The sequence below is a fragment of the Hordeum vulgare genome, chromosome 6H (genome assembly GCF_904849725.1).
Source record: "Hordeum vulgare subsp. vulgare chromosome 6H, MorexV3_pseudomolecules_assembly, whole genome shotgun sequence".
NCBI classification, from domain to species: domain Eukaryota; kingdom Viridiplantae; phylum Streptophyta; class Magnoliopsida; order Poales; family Poaceae; genus Hordeum; species Hordeum vulgare.
Window position 1 is genome coordinate 421,167,017 of NC_058523.1, and position 18,953 is coordinate 421,185,969.

An 18,953-nucleotide genomic window follows, 5' to 3' on the forward strand; every position below is an offset into this window, starting at 1 on the left:
GTGTCAAAGCTTGCATCGACGTAACCTTTTACGACGAGCTCTTCGTCACCTCCATACACGAGAAACATCTCCTTAGTCCTTTTCAGGTACTTCAGGATATTCTTGACCGCTGTCCAGTGATTCACTCCTGGATTACTCTGGAACCTACCTGCCATACTTATGGCCAGGCTAACATCCGGTCTAGTGCACAACATTGCATACATGATAGAACCTATGGCTGAAGCATAGGGGACGAAGCGCATATGCTCTCTATCTTCATCAGTTGCTGGGCACTGAGTCTTACTCAATCTCGTACCTTGTAAAACTGGCAAGAACCCTTTCTTGGACTGTTCCATTTTGAACCTCTTCAAAACTTTATCAAGGTATGTGCTTTGTGAAAGTCCTATCAGGCGTTTTGATCTATCCCTATAGATCTTAATGCCTAGAATGTAAGCAGCTTCTCCTAGGTCCTTCATAGAGAAACTTTTATTCAAGTAACCTTTTATGCTCTCTAAAAACTCTACGTTGTTTCCAATCAGCAATATGTCATCCACATATAATATTAGAAACGCCACAGAGCTCCCACTCACTTTCTTGTAAATACAAGATTCTCCAACCACTTGTATAAACCCAAATGCTTTGATCACCTCATCAAAGCGTTTGTTCCAACTCCGAGATGCTTGCACCAGTCCATAAATGGATCGCTGGAGCTTGCACACCTTGTTAGCATTCTTAGGATCGACAAAACCTTCGAGTTGTATCATATACAATTCTTCCTTAAGGAAACCATTAAGGAACGTCGTTTTGACATCCATCTGCCAAATTTCATAATCGAAAAATGCAGCTATTGCTAACATGATTCTGACAGACTTAAGCATCGCTACGGGTGAGAAAGTCTCATCGTAGTCAACCCCTTGAACTTGTGAAAAACCCTTTGCCACAAGTCGAGCTTTATAAACGGTCACATTGCCGTCAGCGTCCGTCTACCTCTTAAAGATCCATTTGTTCTGAATAGCCTTGCGGCCCTCAGGTAGTACCTCCAAAGTCCACACTTTGTTCTCATACATGGATCCTATCTCGGACTTCATGGCTTCCAGCCATTTGTTGGAATCTGGGCCCACCATTGCTTCTTCATAATTCGCAGGTTTATTGTTGTCTAACAACATGATTGATAAGACGGGATTACCGTACCACTCTGGAGCAGCACGTGGTCTCGTCGACCTGCGTGGTTCGACAAAAACTTGAACTGGAGTTTCATGATCATCATCATTAACTTCCTCCTCAACCGGCGTCGCAATGACAGAGGTTTCCCCTTGCCCTGCGCCACCATCCAGAGGGATGAAAGGTTCGACAACCTCGTCAAGTTCTATCTTCCTCCCACTCAATTCTCTCGAGAGAAACTCCTTCTCGAGAAAAGCTCCGTTTTTAGCAACAAACACTTTGCCCTCTGATTTGAGATAGAAGGTGTACCCAACTGTCTCTTTTGGGTAACCTATGAATACGCACTTTTCCGCTTTGGGTTCCAGCTTTTCAGGCTGAAGCTTTTTGACATAAGCATCACATCCCCAAACTTTAAGAAACGACAACTTTGGCCTTTCGCCATACCACAGTTCGTATGGTGTCGTCTCAACGGATTTTGATGGTGCCCTATTTAAAGTGAATGCAGCTGTTTCTAATGCATAACCCCAAAACGATAACGGCAAATCAGTAAGAGACATCATAGATCGCACTATCTCTAATAGAGTACGATTACGACGTTCGGACACACCATTACGCTGTGGTGTTCCAGGCGGTGTTAACTGTGAAACAATTCCACATTGTCTTAAGTGAGTACCAAACTCGAAACTCAGATATTCACCCCCACGATCAGACCGTAGGAAATTGATCTTCTTGTTACGATGATTTTCCACTTCACTCTGAAATTGCTTGAACTTTTCAAATGTTTCAGACTTGTGCTTCATCAAGTAGACATAACCATATCTACTTAAATCGTCAGTGAAGGTGAGAAAATAACGATATCCGCCGCGTGCCTCCACGCTCATCGGACCACACACATCGGTATGTATGATTTCCAACAAGTCACTTGCACGCTCCATTGTTCCGGAGAACGGAGTCTTAGTCATCTTGCCCATGAGGCATGGTTCGCATGTGTCAAGTGAATCAAAGTCAAGTGACTCAAAAGTCCATCAGCATGGAGTTTCTTCATGCGCTTTACACCAATATGACCTAAGCGGCAGTGCCACAAAAATATGGCGCTATCATTGTTAACTCTAACTCTTTTGGTCTCAATGTTATGTATATGCGTATCGCTGTCAAGATTCAATATGAACAATCCTCTCACATTCGGTGCATGACCATAAAAGATGTTACTCATAGAAATAGAACAACCATTATTCTCTGACTTAAAAGAGTAACCGTCTCGCAATAAACAAGATCCAGATATAATGTTCATGCTCAACGCAGGCACTAAATAACAATGATTTAAGTTCATCACTAATCCTGACGGTAACTGAAGTGACACTGTGCCGACGGCGATTGCATCAACCTTGGAACCATTTCCTACGCGCATCGTCACTTCATCTTTTGCCAGCCTTCGTCTATTCCGCAGTTCCTGTTTCGAGTTGCAAATATGAGCAACAGAACCGGTATGGAATACCCAGGCACTACTACGAGATCCGGTTAAGTACACATCAATAACATGCATATCAAATATACCTGATTTTTCTTTGGCCGCCTTCTTATCTGCCAGATACTTGGGGCAATTGCGCTTCCAGTGACCCATACCCTTGCAATAGTAACACTCCGTTTCAGGCTTAGGTCCAGCTTTGGGCTTCTTCGTCGGATTGGCAACAGGCTTGCCGCTCTTCTTCGAATTGCCCTTCTTGCCTTTGCCGTTTCTCTTGAAACTAGTGGTCTTATTCACCATCAACACTTGATGCTCTTTACGGAGTTCAGACTCTGCGACTTTCAGCATCGCAAACAACTCGCCGGGAGACTTGTTCATCCCTTGCATGTTGTAGTTCAACACAAAGCCTTTATAGCTTGGCAGCAGTGATTGAAGGATTCTGTCAGTGATAGCTTCTTGCGGGAGTTCAATCCCCAGCTCAGCTAGACGGTTTGAGTACCCAGACATTTTGAGCACATGTTCACTGACAGATGAGTTTTCCTCCATCTTGCAAGCATAGAATTTATCGGAGGTCTCATACCTCTCGATCCGGGCGTTCTTCTGAAAGGGGATGAGTGATCTACGTACCCTTGTAGATTGTACATCAGAAACGTTAGTGAACGCGGTTGATGTAGTGGAACGTCCTCACGTCCCTCGATCCGCCCCGCGAACAATCCCACGATCAGTCCCACGATCTAGTACCGAACGGACGACACCTCCGCGTTCAGCACACGTACAGCTCGACGATGACCTCGGCCTTTTTGATCCAGCAAGAGAGACGAAGAGGTAGAAGAGTTCTCCGGCAGCGTGACGGCACTCCGGAGGTTGGTGATGACCTTGTCTCAGCAGGGCTCCGCCCGAGCTCCGCAGAAACGCGATCTAGAGGAAAAACTGTGGAGGTATGTCACTACTGAAATTCAGAAATTTGCCGTCTGCCAAGGCGGACAGCAAAGGGGGCCCCCTCATGGCGAAGTAGACGGTAAAAAAAATCCGGTGAAGAGGCTCTTTGCCGTCTGCTTTCACAAAGCGGACGGCAAAGATTCTTTGCCATGAGGGGGCAGACGGAAAAATAAGTGGGACGGCATATATTGCAACGTCCCCGTTAAGTGTTAACGGCAGGCCTCCTCTCTTTGCCGTCTGCCTCCCCCCCTTTGCCATGTGGGGGCAGACGGCAAAGAGGGGAGAGAGAGGGGGCAGATTCCCTCTTTGCCGTCTGCCTTCCCCCCTTTGCCATGTGGGGGCACACGGCAAAGAGGGGAGAGAGAGGGGGCAGATTCCCTCTTTGCCGTCTGCCTCCCCCCTTTGCCATGTGGGGGCAGACGGCAAAGAGGGGAGAGAGAGGGGGCAGATTCCCTCTTTGCCGTCTGCCTCCCCCCCTTTGCCATGTGGGGGCAGACGGCAAAGAGGGGAACCAGCCCCTTTTTTATTTATTTTTTGTTATATCCAGCATTTTTAACAATAATCAGGATATATATATATTTGACATAAATAAATTTCTTTCCGTACTCATAACCATATTAAAATAACTATCATCCATAGTGCATACATATTATGGAAGTTACATTCGTACCAAACCATATATTACACCAGTTTCATCCACGTGCATACAAAGTTTCATATATTCATATACTACAATAGTTTCACTACAACCCATGGTACAAGAAATAATCTTCAAGCATTCCATCAACCAAGCTTCCCGTGAAGTGAAGGTAACCTACAAAATGACAAATAAGAAAGTTAGAAAAATAATACTAGATGAAGTAGTGTATATATAGGTTATTTCGGAGAGAAATTAGCTAAGTATAGACCATTTAGGAGCTAACTAAGCTAATTATGTCATTTAGGTGGAACCCTAGCTAACTATAGGAGAAGACAAAGAGAAGAAGAAGTAAAAGAAGGAGGAGGAGGAGGAGAAGGAGAAGGAAGAGGAGAAGAAGAAGAAAAAGGAGGACGAGGAGGAGGAGGAGAAGGAGAAGGAAGAGGAGAAGAAGAAGAAGGAGAAGAAGAAGGAGAAGAAGGAGAAGAAGAAGGAGAAGGAGCGGGAGCTCCTTCTCCTTCTTCTTCTCCTTCTTCTCCTTCTTCTTCTCCTTCTTCTTCTTATCCTTTTGTCCCCTTCTTCTTCTCCTCCTCCCTCTCCTCCTTCTTCTTCTCCTTTTTCCTCTTCCTTCCTTTCATTTTCCTCTTTTTCTCTTCTTGTCCCCTTCTTCGGGCTAAATTGGCTAAGAATGCCTTTTTGGAGCTAATTATGTCATTTCGAGGATAATTAGCTAAGTATAGGTCATTTTTTATTAAATAGGCCATTTTGGAGCTAACTAAGCTAATTATGTCATTTCGTAGGATAATTAGCCAATTTAGCCTTTCTTGGATAAGTCTAAGCTACGTAGAAGAAGAGATAGAGAAGAAGAAGTAAAATAAGGAGGAGTAGGAGGAGGAGGAGAAGAAGAAGGAAGAGGAGAAGAAGAAGAAAAGAAGAAGGAGAAGGAGAAGAAGAAGGAGAAGGAGAAGGAGGAAGAAGGAGGAAGAAGAAGGGGAAGGAGGAGCTCCTTCTCCTTCTCCTCCTTCTTCTCCTTCTTCTTCTCCTCCTCCCTCTCCTCCTTCTTCTTCTCCTTTTTCCTCTTCCTTCCTTTCATTTTCCTCTTTTTCTCTTCTGGTCCCCTTCTTCGGGCTAAATTGGCTAAGAATGCCTTTTTGGACCTAATTATGTCATTTCGAGGATAATTAGCTAAGTATAGGTCTTTTTTTATTAAATAGGCCATTTTGGAGCTAACTAAGCTAATTATGTCATTTCGTAGGATAATTGGCCAATTTAGCCATTCTCGGATGAGTCTAAGCTACGTAGAAGAAGAGATAGAGAAGAAGAAGTAAAATAAGGAGGAGGAGAAGAAGAAGGAAGAGGAGAAGAAGAAGGAAGAGGAGAAGAAGAAGAAAAGAAGAAGGAGAAGGAGAAGGAGGAAGAAGGAGGAAGAAGAAGGGGAAGGAGGAGCTCCTTCTCCTTCTCCTCCTTCTTCTCCTTCTTCTTCTCCTCCTCCCTCTCCTCCTTCTTCTTCTCCTTTTTCCTCTTCCTTCCTTTCATTTTCCTCTTTTTCTCTTCTGGTCCCCTTCTTCAGGCTAAATTGGCTAAGAATGCCTTTTTGGACCTAATTATGTCATTTCGAGGATAATTAGCTAAGTATAGGTCATTTTTTATTAAATAGGCCATTTTGGAGCTAACTAAGCTAATTATGTCATTTCGTAGGATAATTAGCCAATTTAGCCTTTCTTGGATGAGTCTAAGCTACGTAGAAGAAGAGATAGAGAAGAAGAAGTAAAATAAGGAGGAGGAGGAGGAGGAGGAGGAGGAGAAGAAGAAGGAAGAGGAGAAGAAGAAGAAAAGAAGAAGGAGAAGGAGAAGGAGGAAGAAGGAGGAAGAAGAAGGGGAAGGAGGAGCTCCTTCTCCTTCTCCTCCTTCTTCTCCTTCTTCTTCTCCTCCTCCCTCTCCTCCTTCTTCTTCTCCTTTTTCCTCTTCCTTCCTTTCATTTTCCTCTTTTTCTCCTCTGGTCCCCTTCTTCGGGCTAAATTGGCTAAGAATGCCTTTTTCGACCTAATTATGTCATTTCGAGGATAATTAGCTAAGTATAGGTCTTTTTTTATTAAATAGGCCATTTTGGAGCTAACTAAGCTAATTATGTCATTTCGTAGGACAATTGGCTAATTTAGCCTTTCTTGGATGAGTCTAAGCTACGTAGAAGAAGAGATAGAGAAGAGGAAGTAAAATAAGGAGGAGGAGAAGAAGAAGGAAGAGGAGAAGAAGAAGGAAGAGGAGAAGAAGAAGAAAAGAAGAAGGAGAAGGAGAAGGAGGAAGAAGGAGGAAGAAGAAGGGGAAGGAGGAGCTCCTTCTCCTTCTCCTCCTTCTTCTCCTTCTTCTTCTCCTCCTCCCTCTCCTCCTTCTTCTTCTCCTTTTTCCTCTTCCTTCCTTTCATTTTCCTCTTTTTCTCTTCTGGTCCCCTTCTTCGGGCTAAATTGGCTAAGAATGCCTTTTTGGACCTAATTATGTCATTTCAAGGATAATTAGCTAAGTATAGGTCTTTTTTTATTAAATGGGCCATTTTGGAGCTAACTAAGCTAATTATGTCATTTCGTAGGACAATTGGCTAATTTAGCCTTTCTTGGATGAGTCTAAGCTACGTAGAAGAAGAGATAGAGAAGAATAAGTAAAATAAGGAGGAGGAGGAGGAGGAGGAGGAGGCGAAGAAGAAGGAAGAGGAGAAGAAGAAGAAAAGAAGAAGGAGAAGGAGAAGAAGAAGGAGAAGGAGAAGGAGGAAGAAGGAGGAAGAAGAAGGGGAAGGAGGAGCTCCTTCTCCTTCTCCTCCTTCTTCTCCTTCTTCTTCTCCTCCTCCCTCTCCTCCTTCTTCTTCTCCTTTTTCCTCTTCCTTCCTTTCATTTTCCTCTTTTTCTCTTCTGGTCCCCTTCTTCGGGCTAAATTGGCTAAGAATGCCTTTTTGGAGCTAATTTTGTCATTTCGAGGATAATTAGCTAAGTATAGGTCTTTTTTTATATTGGCCATTTTGGAGCTAACTAAGCTAATTATGTCATTTCGTAGGATAATTAGCCAATTTAGCCTTTCTTGGATGAGTCTAAGCTACGTAGAAGAAGAGATAGAGAAGAAGAAGTAAAATAAGGAGGAGGAGGAGGAGGAGGAGGAGAAGAAGAAGGAAGAGGAGAAGAAGAAGAAAAGAAGAAGGAGAAGGAGAAGAAGAAGGAGAAGGAGAAGGAGGAAGAAGGAGGAAGAAGAAGGGGAAGGAGGAGCTCTTTCTCCTTCTCCTCCTTCTTCTCCTTCTTCTTCTCCTCCTCCCTCTCCTCCTTCTTCTTCTCCTTTTTCCTCTTCCTTCCTTTCATTTTCCTCTTTTTCTCTTCTGGTCCCCTTCTTCGGGCTAAATTGGCTAAGAATGCCTTTTTGGAGCTAATTATGTCATTTCGAGGATAATTAGCTAAGTATAGGTCATTTTTTTATTAAATAGGCCATTTTGGAGCTAACTAAGCTAATTATGTCATTTCGTAGGATAATTAGCCAATTTAGCCTTTCTTGGATAAGTCTAAGCTACGTAGAAGAAGAGATAGAGAAGAAGAAGTAAAATAAGGAGGAGGAGGAGGAGAAGAAGAAGGAAGAGGAGAAGAAGAAGAAAAGAAGAAGGAGAAGGAGAAGAAGGAGAAGGAGAAGGAGGAAGAAGGAGGAAGAAGAAGGGGAAGGAGGAGCTCCTTCTCCTTCTCCTCCTTCTTCTCCTTCTTCTTCTCCTCCTCCCTCTCCTCCTTCTTCTCCTCATTTTTCCTCTTCCTTCCTTTCATTTTTCCTCTTTTTCTCTTCTGGTCCCCTTCTTCGGGCTAAATTGGCTAAGAATGCCTTTTTGGACCTAATTATGTCATTTCGAGGATAATTAGCTAAGTATAGGTCTTTTTTTATTAAATAGGACATTTTGGAGCTAACTAAGCTAATTATGTCATTAGATGGAAGTCTAGCTATTTTGGAGCTAACTAAGCTAATTATGTCATTAGATGGAAGTCTAGCTATTTTTTATTAAAACACTAGAAATAACATACCTAAGTTAGGGTGACGCACGGTGGCTCTGGCTTGTTTCACCTGGAGAAGGCTGCCCTGGAGAAGGCTCGACTGTAGAAGGGTCGTGCGATGCGTTTCGGGACATATTCTGCACCATACATCGTTTGCAATGTGTAGTTAGCATGAGGACACTCTTAAGATCACTCCATTGAAATGAAACTCACCGTCCCCGCCACGTTAATGACTGGCATCGGCGGAGGGACTTGGCCGTTCTTCTCGCACATAGACTGTACATTTGGTTTCGACAAGTCAAACTTTTGATTTATTAATGAAACAGACATTCAAATGCAAGATTTGAAATAACATGAAGAAGAAACTTACCACGAAGAGCTCGTATATGGCCCTGGTAGACGCTTCATTCCGTGCCCTCTCCGCCTCCACCAATGCAGTCGTCCTCTCCTCCAGCTCCCTAATTTCCTTATCCTTCTCCGCCATAGCCGCCTGCATTGCCGCTCTCTCTTTCTGAATAGCAGCCTGCAACACAACTCATTGTTAGCAATGTAATCATATTGGTTCCAACGCACAACATAATGCGGAAAGATAGTTGAGTCCATTAAACTAACCTCGATGGCGAGCTCGACTGGCCGTGGGCGACGTGTTATCTCCGGACAAGAGCTCGTTTGGCGTGCCTTTATCTGCCGGAGAGTGCTAGGACAACGTATAAGGCCGTCTCCAATGGCGATCGAGCCATGGGGCCTCCCGTTTCCAGCTATCATCACCAGCTCTGGATCAATAGGCCCCTCGCTCGGGTTAAAGTCCTCCCCTTTCCTCGCCTTCCCGTGAGCTCTGTACTTCACGAGCTTGTCGTGGGAGGAGATGTTGGTGAAGTTTTCTGGATGCTCGAGGTCAGACTCACAGAATGCCTTGACCTTCTTGTACGAGGCAGTATGGGCCATCGCATACAGGTCGTACATCTGTGGCGCCTCCGTCTTATTGTGACGCGCCTAAAAGAGAGAGAGCAGAAAATTGTATTGGTAAAGGGCTCAAGATAGCATTAAGAATGAATTGCATGAGGCATGAAGAAAACCACATACCCAGTTCTCGCCAAATTGGATTAAGTTGACGCTCCCTTGATGGTGTGGCACGCCAACCATTTTTCCACGCCTCTCCTTGGCATTGTTGTGGCTGGTCTCCCACATTTCGGAGCACCACTGGTCCACCAAGGCCTCCCAACAATCCATCTTATCCACACACCATCTAGGGGGCACCTAAGTTAATAAAGAGAAATTTGAGTGCGTAAGAACCAAATCAAGGAAACTAACTACAAAGCCTTAATAATATGTAATTACCTTCATGTAATGCTCCTTCTCCATCTTAGCATCACGGCACTTCGCCTTATCAATCCTAATACGCCGCGTGGCATAGTAGTCTCGAACAGCCTGCACCCGAGCCTCGTGCCGGAAGTTTTGAAGTAGGCGGCGACATTCGGTTTCGATAACCTTTGCCGCGTCGTCCTCGTATCCCTCCTCACACCTAGAAGGTCTGCAAACGAGACAACACCGATTAGTACAATAAATAGCTATGGTTAATTTATAATTGTGTGAAAGAGAAATTACCCAGAACTTTCGGATCACCATGTCCGCCCTCGTGGCACACAAAACACCGTCGATCTCCACCTCCGGCGGGGCCGGGGCACCCAAGTAGTGCTCCCAGGTCATCCCTACCTCTCGCTCCCGACCGGGCAACGTAACAAACCCTGGGAAGTTTTGACGGCAAAGAACACCGAGGACGCTGTTGGGCTTGCGGACACCCTTGGCAACAATCCAACCCCTACAGTATGACAAATTAAAGCCAAAACATTAGATATTTGAGAAAACACAAAGGCAAAAGGTTAAATAAGAGTAAATTAACTTACTTGTCCCCATTTGGCCTAATCGAGCACCTCTGCTCGGGGGTCGCTGGCACGAGCGGGAGCCCCGAACTACCACGCTGGTAGACGGTATCCCCCTCACCCAGCTCCTCGTCGCTACCAGCATGGCCAGTTGGCTCTGGCCAGGGATCCCACTGGGTCTCTTGGGACGTACCCTCATCCCTGCTGTGCTCCGCAGTCGTGTGGAAGGAAGCCTCTGGGACACGAGTCTCGTGGGTCAAAGGCTCATCGACCTGAGGCTCGTCGACCCGAGGCTCGTGAACCGGTGACCGTGTAGCCTCCACCTCAGACGAATCCACCCTAGAAGTCCTCCTGTGCTTAGGTGAATCAGCTTGGGGTGGTGGCGGAGACCGTGTAGCCCTACCTCTCCCGCGGCCACGTGTACCTTTAGTACAACATAAATACCAACATGAGTAATAAAATGTATATAAATACCAATATGCATACAACATGAGTACAACATAAATACCAACATGAATACAACGTGTACCTTTAGTGCCTCTCGGCTTCGCGGGTGGTCGACCTCCTCTCACGGGGGCCGCTCCTTGCATAGTAGAGAGCAACACTCTCCGAAGAGGCGAGGCAGGAATGGAAGTACCCATCCCATCACCCGCCGACGAAGAAGCAGCCGCGGCATGCTTTCGACCCTTTCCCACCATCTTTCAACACCTGTCATGACAAAGAGTAAATGAAATTAGTACAACATAAATACCAACATGACTAATAAAAATTCAATACCTAACATGAACTCAAAATTTATATATAGTATAATAGTTGAATACCTGACATGAACTAATAACAGGGGAGGCACTGACGAAATTCCCCATCGGATCCGGAGCACAGCATACGGGAAAAAAAAACCCAATCTACACATACTCGGGCTGTCCATGGATAATGTTGGACAATTCGAAAGGATGGCGGTTATAAATATGCAAAGAAATGCATATTTATAGATGTCGCCCTTTCGAACGGGAGACGCATACTGGTCACGCATACTCATGATTGAAGAAACCTATAGCTAGCAAGTTTCATCGGCACGAAGACCGGGACAGAGCAAATTAAGGGGGTAGGAGGAGAAGTCATTTGTGCTCACCAACAAACGCAAGGGCGGAGCTCATCCAACGCACGTGGAGGTCGTCGAACAACTGCACATTGAAATTCACCCGATCAACACAAATACGATGTTTTTATAATTAACATGATCGGAAAATATGTGACCTAACTCATAATTTACAAAACTATGACCCCGTGGGCCTCTGGAAGGCCGAAAAGCACCTTCTCGTTCGAAAGAAGGCAGAAGAGGTGTCGGGGGTCGGGGCTTAGCGGCCTCGGGAGTCAGTGCCGTCGAGGGTCGGTGTCATCGGGGGTCGGGGGGTTAGTGGCGTCGGTTGTGGGGGGTCAGTGGCGTCGGGGGTCCAGGGTCAGTGGCGTCGGGGGTCCAGGGTCAGTGACGTCGGGTGTCAGTGGCGTCGGGGGTCGGGGGTTGGTGGCGTCGAGCGTCGGGGGTCGCGAGTCGTGGGCCGAGGGTCTGGGTCGGGGGCAGTGGCGTCGGGGGTCGAGGGTTAGTGGCGTCGGGGGTCAGTGGCGTCGGGGGTCGGGGGTCGGGGGTCAGTGGCATCGGAGGTCGATGGTCGGGGGTCAGTGACGTCGGGCGTCAGGGGTCAGGGGTCGAGGGTCAGTTTCGGGGTGCCGGGGTTCCCTTTTCCTCTTCTTTCTTCTTCTCCTCTCTCCTCTTCTTCTTCTTCTTCTTCTTCTTCTTCTTCTTCTTCTTCTTCTTTTTTCTCCTCCTACTCCCCCTCCTCTTTTTCTCCTTCTATTCTTTTTCTTCTTCTTCTTCTTCTTCTTCTTCTTCTTCTTCTTCTTCTTCTTCTTTCTCCTCCTCTTTCTCCTCCTCCTCCTCTCCTCTTCTTCTTCTTCTTATTCTTCTTCTTATTCTTCTTCTTCTTCTTCTTTTTTCTCCTCCTCCTCCTCCTCCTCTTCTTCTTCTTATTCTTATTCTTCTCCTGCTTTTTTTCCTTCTGCTTTTTTTCTTCTAACCTAACTAACTAACCTAATTAGCCTAATAATCTAACCAAATAAACTAACTAAATTACCCTATATATAATAAAAAACTAACCTAATAAACTAACTAAAGTAATTAACTTTTTTTAAAGAAAAACAGGAAAAACTCACCGGCAGGGGGCGGCGGCAGGGGGCGGCGGCGGCAGGGGGCGCGCGGCTGGGGGCTCGCCGCAGGGGGCGTCGGCGGCAGGGGGCGGCGACGGCAGGTGGCGCGCAGCAGGGGGCGGCGGCGGCAGGGGGCGGCGACGGCAGGGGGCGGCGACGGCAGGTGGCGCGGGCGCGCGGCAGGGGGCGGCGGCAGGGGGCGGCGGCAGGGGGAGGCGGCGGCAGGGGGCGCGCCGCAGGGGAGGTGCCCTCTCGGGGAGGGGATCCCACGGGGAGGGGGTCGCCGGGGGGGTGGGCTCGCCGGGGGGGGTGTGGGCTCGCCGCGGGGAGGGGGTCGCCGCCGTGGAGAGAGAGAGTGGTCGGGGTGAGAGAGAGAGAGAGAGACAGTGAGCGAGGGGGGTAACGGCCGTTATAGGGCTGCCCCTTTGCCGTCCGCCCCCCGACGGCAAAGGGCCGTATGGCAGACGGCAAAGGCCCGCGGACGGCAAAGGCCCCCGGATTTCGGACACGGCAGGCATGGGACCCACGCGTCCCCTTTGCCGTCTGCCCTGGGGCTCTTTGCCGTCTGCTGGCAGACGGCAAAGGACCCACACATGGCAAATAGTATTTTTGCCATGTGTCAGTTCTTTGTCGTTTGTATTGTGTCAACTGATGGCAAAGAGGTTCTTTGCCGTCAGCCAGCAGACGGTAAAGAACTGGCTGACGGCAAATTTCTGGATTCCAGTAGTGTGTGGTCGGGCAGCCGTGCAAAAGTCGTCTCAAAACAGCCCCAATACCTCCGTATATATAGGTGGGAGGGAGGGGACCTTGCCTTGGGGCTCAAGGAGCCCCAAGGGGGTCGGCCGAGCCAAGGGGGGAAGGCTCCCCCCCCCAAAACCGAGTTGGACTTGGTTTGGTGGGTGGGAGTCCTTCCCTTCCTTCCCACCTCCCTTTTTTTTCTTTCTCTTTGATTTTTATCTCTATGGCGCATAGGGCCCTTTTGGTCAGTCCCACCAGCCCACTAAGGGCTGGTGCGCCACCCTTATGGCCTATGGGCTTCCCCGGGGTGGGTTGCCCCCCCCCCCGGTGAACTCCCGGAACCCATTCGTCATTCCCGGTACATTCCCGGTAACTCCGAAAACCTTCCGGTAATCAAATGAGGTCATCCTATATATCAATCTTCGTTTCCGGACCATTCCGGAAACCCTCGTGACGTCCGTGATCTCATCCGGGACTCCGAGCAACATTCGGTAACCAACCATATAACTCAAATACGCATAAAACAACGTCGAACCTTAAGTGTGCAGACCCTGCGGGTTCGAGAACTATGTAGACATGACCCAAGAGACTCCTCGGTCAATATCCAATAGCGGGACCTGGATGCCCATATTGGATCCTACATATTCTACGAAGATCTTATCGTTTGAACCTCAGTGCCAAGGATTCATATAATCCCGTATGTCATTCCCTTTGTCCTTCGGTATGTTACTTGCCCGAGATTCGATCGTCACTATCCGTATACCTATTTCAATCTCGTTTACCAGCAAGTCTCTTTACTCGTTCCGTAATACAAGATCCCGCAACTTACACTAAGTTACATTGCTTGCAAGGCTTGTGTGTGATGTTGTATTACCGAGTGGGCCCCGAGATACCTCTCCGTCACACGGAGTGACAAATCCCAGTCTTGATCCATACTAACTCAACTAACACCTTCGGAGATACCTGTAGAGCATCTTTATAGTCACCCAGTTACGTTGCGACGTTTGATACACACAAAGCATTCCTCCGGTGTCAGTGAGTTATATGATCTCATGGTCATAGGAATAAATACTTGACACGCAGAAAACAGTAGCAACAAAATGACACGATCAACATGCTACGTCTATTAGTTTGGGTCTAGTCCATCACGTGATTCTCCTAATGACGTGATCCAGTTATCAAGCAACAACACCTTGTTCATAATCAGAAGACACTGACAATCTTTGATCAACTGGCTAGCCAACTAGAGGCTTGCTAGGGACGGTGTTTTGTCTATGTATCCACACATGTAAATGAGTCTTCATTCAATACAATTATAGCATGGATAATAAACGATTATCTTGATACAGGAATTATAATAATAACTACATTTATTATTGCCTCTAGGGCATAATTCCAACAAGAGTCACACATGGGAAATATAGAAACCATTGGTTCATTGAACCTGCTTCACGGAAGCTTGACTCGCGCCTCATCAGCCGGTCTAAAACAACAAGGCTATTTGCAAAAGCTTTCTAAGGGTAACACTAGAGTTTTGCCAACTCGTCTTATCCTATCGAAACTCACTGAGTCGTTAAAATTTTACTTCTTGATGGCAAGACCACAAGGTTTCTTAAAATATCTTTGAGTCTACTTTTCCAAACTCTTTTGCCCTTGTTTTGGACTCTAATTTGCATGATTTGAATGGAACTAACTTGGACTGGCGCTGTTTTCAGCAGAATTGCCTTGGTGTTATTTTTGTGCAGAAATCAAAGTTCTCCAAACGTCCCGAAAATTTACGGAGATCATTTATGGAAAATATGAAAAATATCTGTGCCAAGTTCCACCTGAGGGGGTGGGCTAGTGGGCCACAAGCCCTGGCTCCGCCACCCCCCTGGTGGCGGTGGGCAGGCTTGTGGGGCCCATACGGCTCTGCCGCCCCCAACCTCAGGTCTATAAGTTCACTTTCGTCCCAGAAAAAAGTAAAAAGAGAAGTTTTCGTCGCGTTTGCAATATGGAGCCGCCGCCACCAACTGTTCTTCATCTGGAGGGCTGATCTGGAGTCCGTCTTGGGCTCCGGAGAGGGGAAATCGTCGTTATCGTCATCATCAACCTTCTTCCCTCTCCAATTCCATGAAGCTCTTCGTGGTTCGTGAGTAATCTATTCGTAGGCTCACTGGGCGGTGATGAGTAGGATGAGATCAATCATGTAATCGAGTTAGTTTTGATGGGGATTGATCCCTAGTATCCACTATGTTCTGAGATTGATGTTGCTACTACTTTGCCATGCTTAATGCTTGTCACTAGGGCCCGAGTGCCATGATTTCAGATCTGAAATTATTATGTTGTCACCAATATATTTGTGTTTTAGATCTGATCTTGCAAGTTGTAGTTACTTACTATGTGTTATTATCCAGCAACCCCGAGTGACAATAACCGGAACCACTCCCGGTGACGACCATAGTTTGAGGAGTTCATGTGTTCACCAAGTGCTAATGCGTTGGTCCGGTTCTTTATTAAAAGGAGAACCTTATTATCCCGTAGTTTCCTTTTGGACCCCGCTGCCACGGGAGGGATGGATAATAGATGTATGACGACGCACAGAATACATGCCTACATCACATTGACGAACGGGAGCTAGCCACATATCTCTCCATGTTATAACTGTTGCATGATGAATATCATCTAAACAAATCACCGACCCATTGCCTATGAGTTTGTCCTACTGCTGCCGTTACTACTGTTGCTACTGTTGTTACTTGTCTTGATCTGCTGTTGCTACTGCTGTCGCTACTGCTGTTACTTGTCTTGCTCTGCTGCTACTGTTGCTACTACTGTCGCTTGCTACTGTTGCTACTTGCTACTGCTGTCACTACTGCTTTTCCTTGCCACTGCTGTTGCTCGTTACACTGCTGCTACCTGCTACAATTTTGGTTCGCTGGTCGTTGACGGGAACTGACAATTTCCGTCAGCGAGGCAACTTGGCGCCATTGATACAATCGTTAGAAATAGTCTGCCGTGTCAACAGATCGTTTCTGACACCGTTGTTATCATACTACTTTGCTTGCAGATACTAATCTTTCAGGTGTGGTTGAATCTGACACAATTGAGCTGCTAATACTCGAGAGTATTCTCTCACCTCCTGTCTGGCTAACAAACTAGTTTGGGTCGAATACTCTACCCTCGAAAACTGCTACAATCCCACGCGTTGGTGGACCGTCAACAACATTCTTCTAGTTTCGATTGCCGGAGAGTGCTAGCAGCATTCTTCTGGTGCCGTTGCTAGGGGAAGAACAGCTGACATCAGTCACCTAGATTTTTCTTTCAGTCGGCTACAGCCGCCTTAGTCTGGGTCACAGACTCCTGCACATCAAGTTTGGGGAAACAAGTTTCAGCATTACTGCAAGCAATACTCCCCATACTTGGGGGCTAATGTATGATTTTCTTCAAAATCATACCATATTCAAGACCCGGCTCATCTTTCAACAGATGACCCGGCCCTTGGGGGCTATAGGTTGAAGATTTTTATTCAAGACTCGGCTCATCTTTCAAAAGATGACCCGACCCTTGGGAGCTACAGGTTGAAATTTTTATTATATTCAAGACCCGACTCATCTTTCAAGAGATGACACGGTCCTTGGGGGCTACAGGTTGAAGTTTTTTATTTAATGCAAGACCCAGCTCATCTTTCAAAATATGACCCGACCCTTAGGGGCTACAGGTTGAAGATTTTATTATATGCAAGACCCGGCTCATCTTTCAAAAGATGACCCGGCCCTTGGGGGCTACAGGTTGAAGTTTTTATTATATTCAAGACCCGGCTCATCTTTCGAAAGATGACCCGGCCCTTGAGGGCTACAGGTTGAAGATTGTTTATATTCCAAGACCCGACTCATCTTTCAAAAGATGAGCCGGCCCTTGGAAGGCTAATGGGTGAAGGAAAATACATAAACATGCGTACCTCATGCCTAATCCTCATAAGACGAATCAAGCTCTTGTTCATCTCATAATCCCTTTCCAGATGACTTGCGAAGCTAGAAAAAAGTTGGTCGAATTCTAGCTTCTCGTATTGGGGGAGCTTGAAGTTGTGTGTGTCTTCATCAGGAGAAGGGCGAGTTGCCTTGGAGGTCTGCTTGGAAAGTACTGTAGTCGGAGGAGTGGAATAGCCAGTACCGGTGACCACGGCGTCATCTCGATCATCAGTTGCCTTGGGAGGGCTTAGCGGGTTACCATTATCAGAGGTTTCCTGCAAAATAACGGGCGAGTCATCCCGGGCTTCGGGAATATCGTCCGTAGGAATATCATGAGCCGTCGTTTGCTCTTCATCAGTCTCAGGGACAGAGGTGCTCGTGCCCAAGGCGTCAAATGTTTTGGGAGCAGAAGATAGGTCGCCGGTTTTCCTTCTCTTCGCTTGTGCTCTGCGACAAAAGCACCAAGATTAAAAGCACATATCGTTGTTTAGAAGAAATTGGGATTAACAAAGAGACTCACCCTTGTACATGAATCATCGGCGGGAGAGCTGATATTGCCGAGTCGCCAGATGTAGGGGGAGAAGTCTGATAGAACAAAGGCTTGAAGTTCAAGAAGCGGCGAGTCACATTTTACACAAGAAAGGGTATGATAAAAACAAAAGTATACCTCGCTCGTGCGTTTCCGACCGGTTGTCTTCTCAAGCAGTCCGATGATTAAGTCGCCAGAGCAACTACGGGTCTTGCGTTTGGGGGTATATCTTGCTTTCTTCAAAAGGAAATCAGGGTCCATATAAGATTATGGGTGAGCCATGGGTACTTTTCCACAGATCCGCCTGTCTGGTCTAGGAGAAGGAGAAGGTGAGTCGGAAGAAATGGAAATTACCTCGACTGCATCGTCTTGGCTCTCGTTGTCCTCGCCCTACACACAAGGATGCATGGTGTAAACATAAGCCAGAATACATAGATAATGAGTGAGGGGAGGCATTACCTCTGAGTGTGCTTCGTTAGCTTGTGACTCGCCAACAAAAGATGAATCCTTGGTGCCGCTTTCTTTTTGCTCACCGTCTTCTTCTTTTTTGGTGGCGGCTTGGTGGACTTCTGGGCGGTCACTTTGGGGCCCCTTCGCCAAAATGCATCGGTTTTCTGGTGAATAGAAGCAAATTTCAAACCAAGAGCATTGTTAATCATAAAAAAGACAAAAGGCGGCTTGGATTCTTACTGGTGGCACCGGGTTGGCGCGGCAGTAGGCCTTAAGCCCAATCTTGGCACATTCTTCCAAGGTCTCGCCGGTTTGTTTCTTGATGACTCCGACAATTTTGGTCTCTGAGAGTCTTTTGCGACTGAAGCACTGCGGATGGTCTATCCTATCATCATATTCATACATCAGCCCGTCTCGACGACTCAAGGGAAGGATGTTCCATTCTATCCAGCAGCGGAATAGATCGATCCTGATAAGGCCGTTGTTGATCAAAGACTTCAACTCGGAGAAAATGGGGATAAACTCCGACTCTTCTTCCTCTGTGAGCTTCTCACGCAATTTGAAATCCATGGGCAGGCGATCTGCTCTGAAGCCCGAAAGAGGGTTTTTGCCAGGTGGAGAGGTATCCCGGCAGTAAAACCATGACTCGGCCCAGCCCTTGGGATGGCTGGGCAGAAGAACTGTTGGAAATCCACGTTCGCGGCGTCTTTGGATGTTGACTACTCCGAGCTCGTGGTTGGTGATATGTCTCCATCGTATCTACTTTTCCAAACTCTTTTGCCCTTATTTTGGACTCTAATTTGCATGATTTCAATGGAACTAACCTGGACTGACGCTGTTTTTAGCAGAATTGCCTTGGTGTTATTTTTATACGGAAATCCAAGTTCTCCAAACGTCCTGAAAATTTACGGAGATCATTTATGGAAAATATGAAAAATATTTCCGCCAAGTTCCACCTGAGGGGGTGGGCCACAAGCCCTGGCTCCGCCACCCCCTCCCCCTGGTGGCAGTGG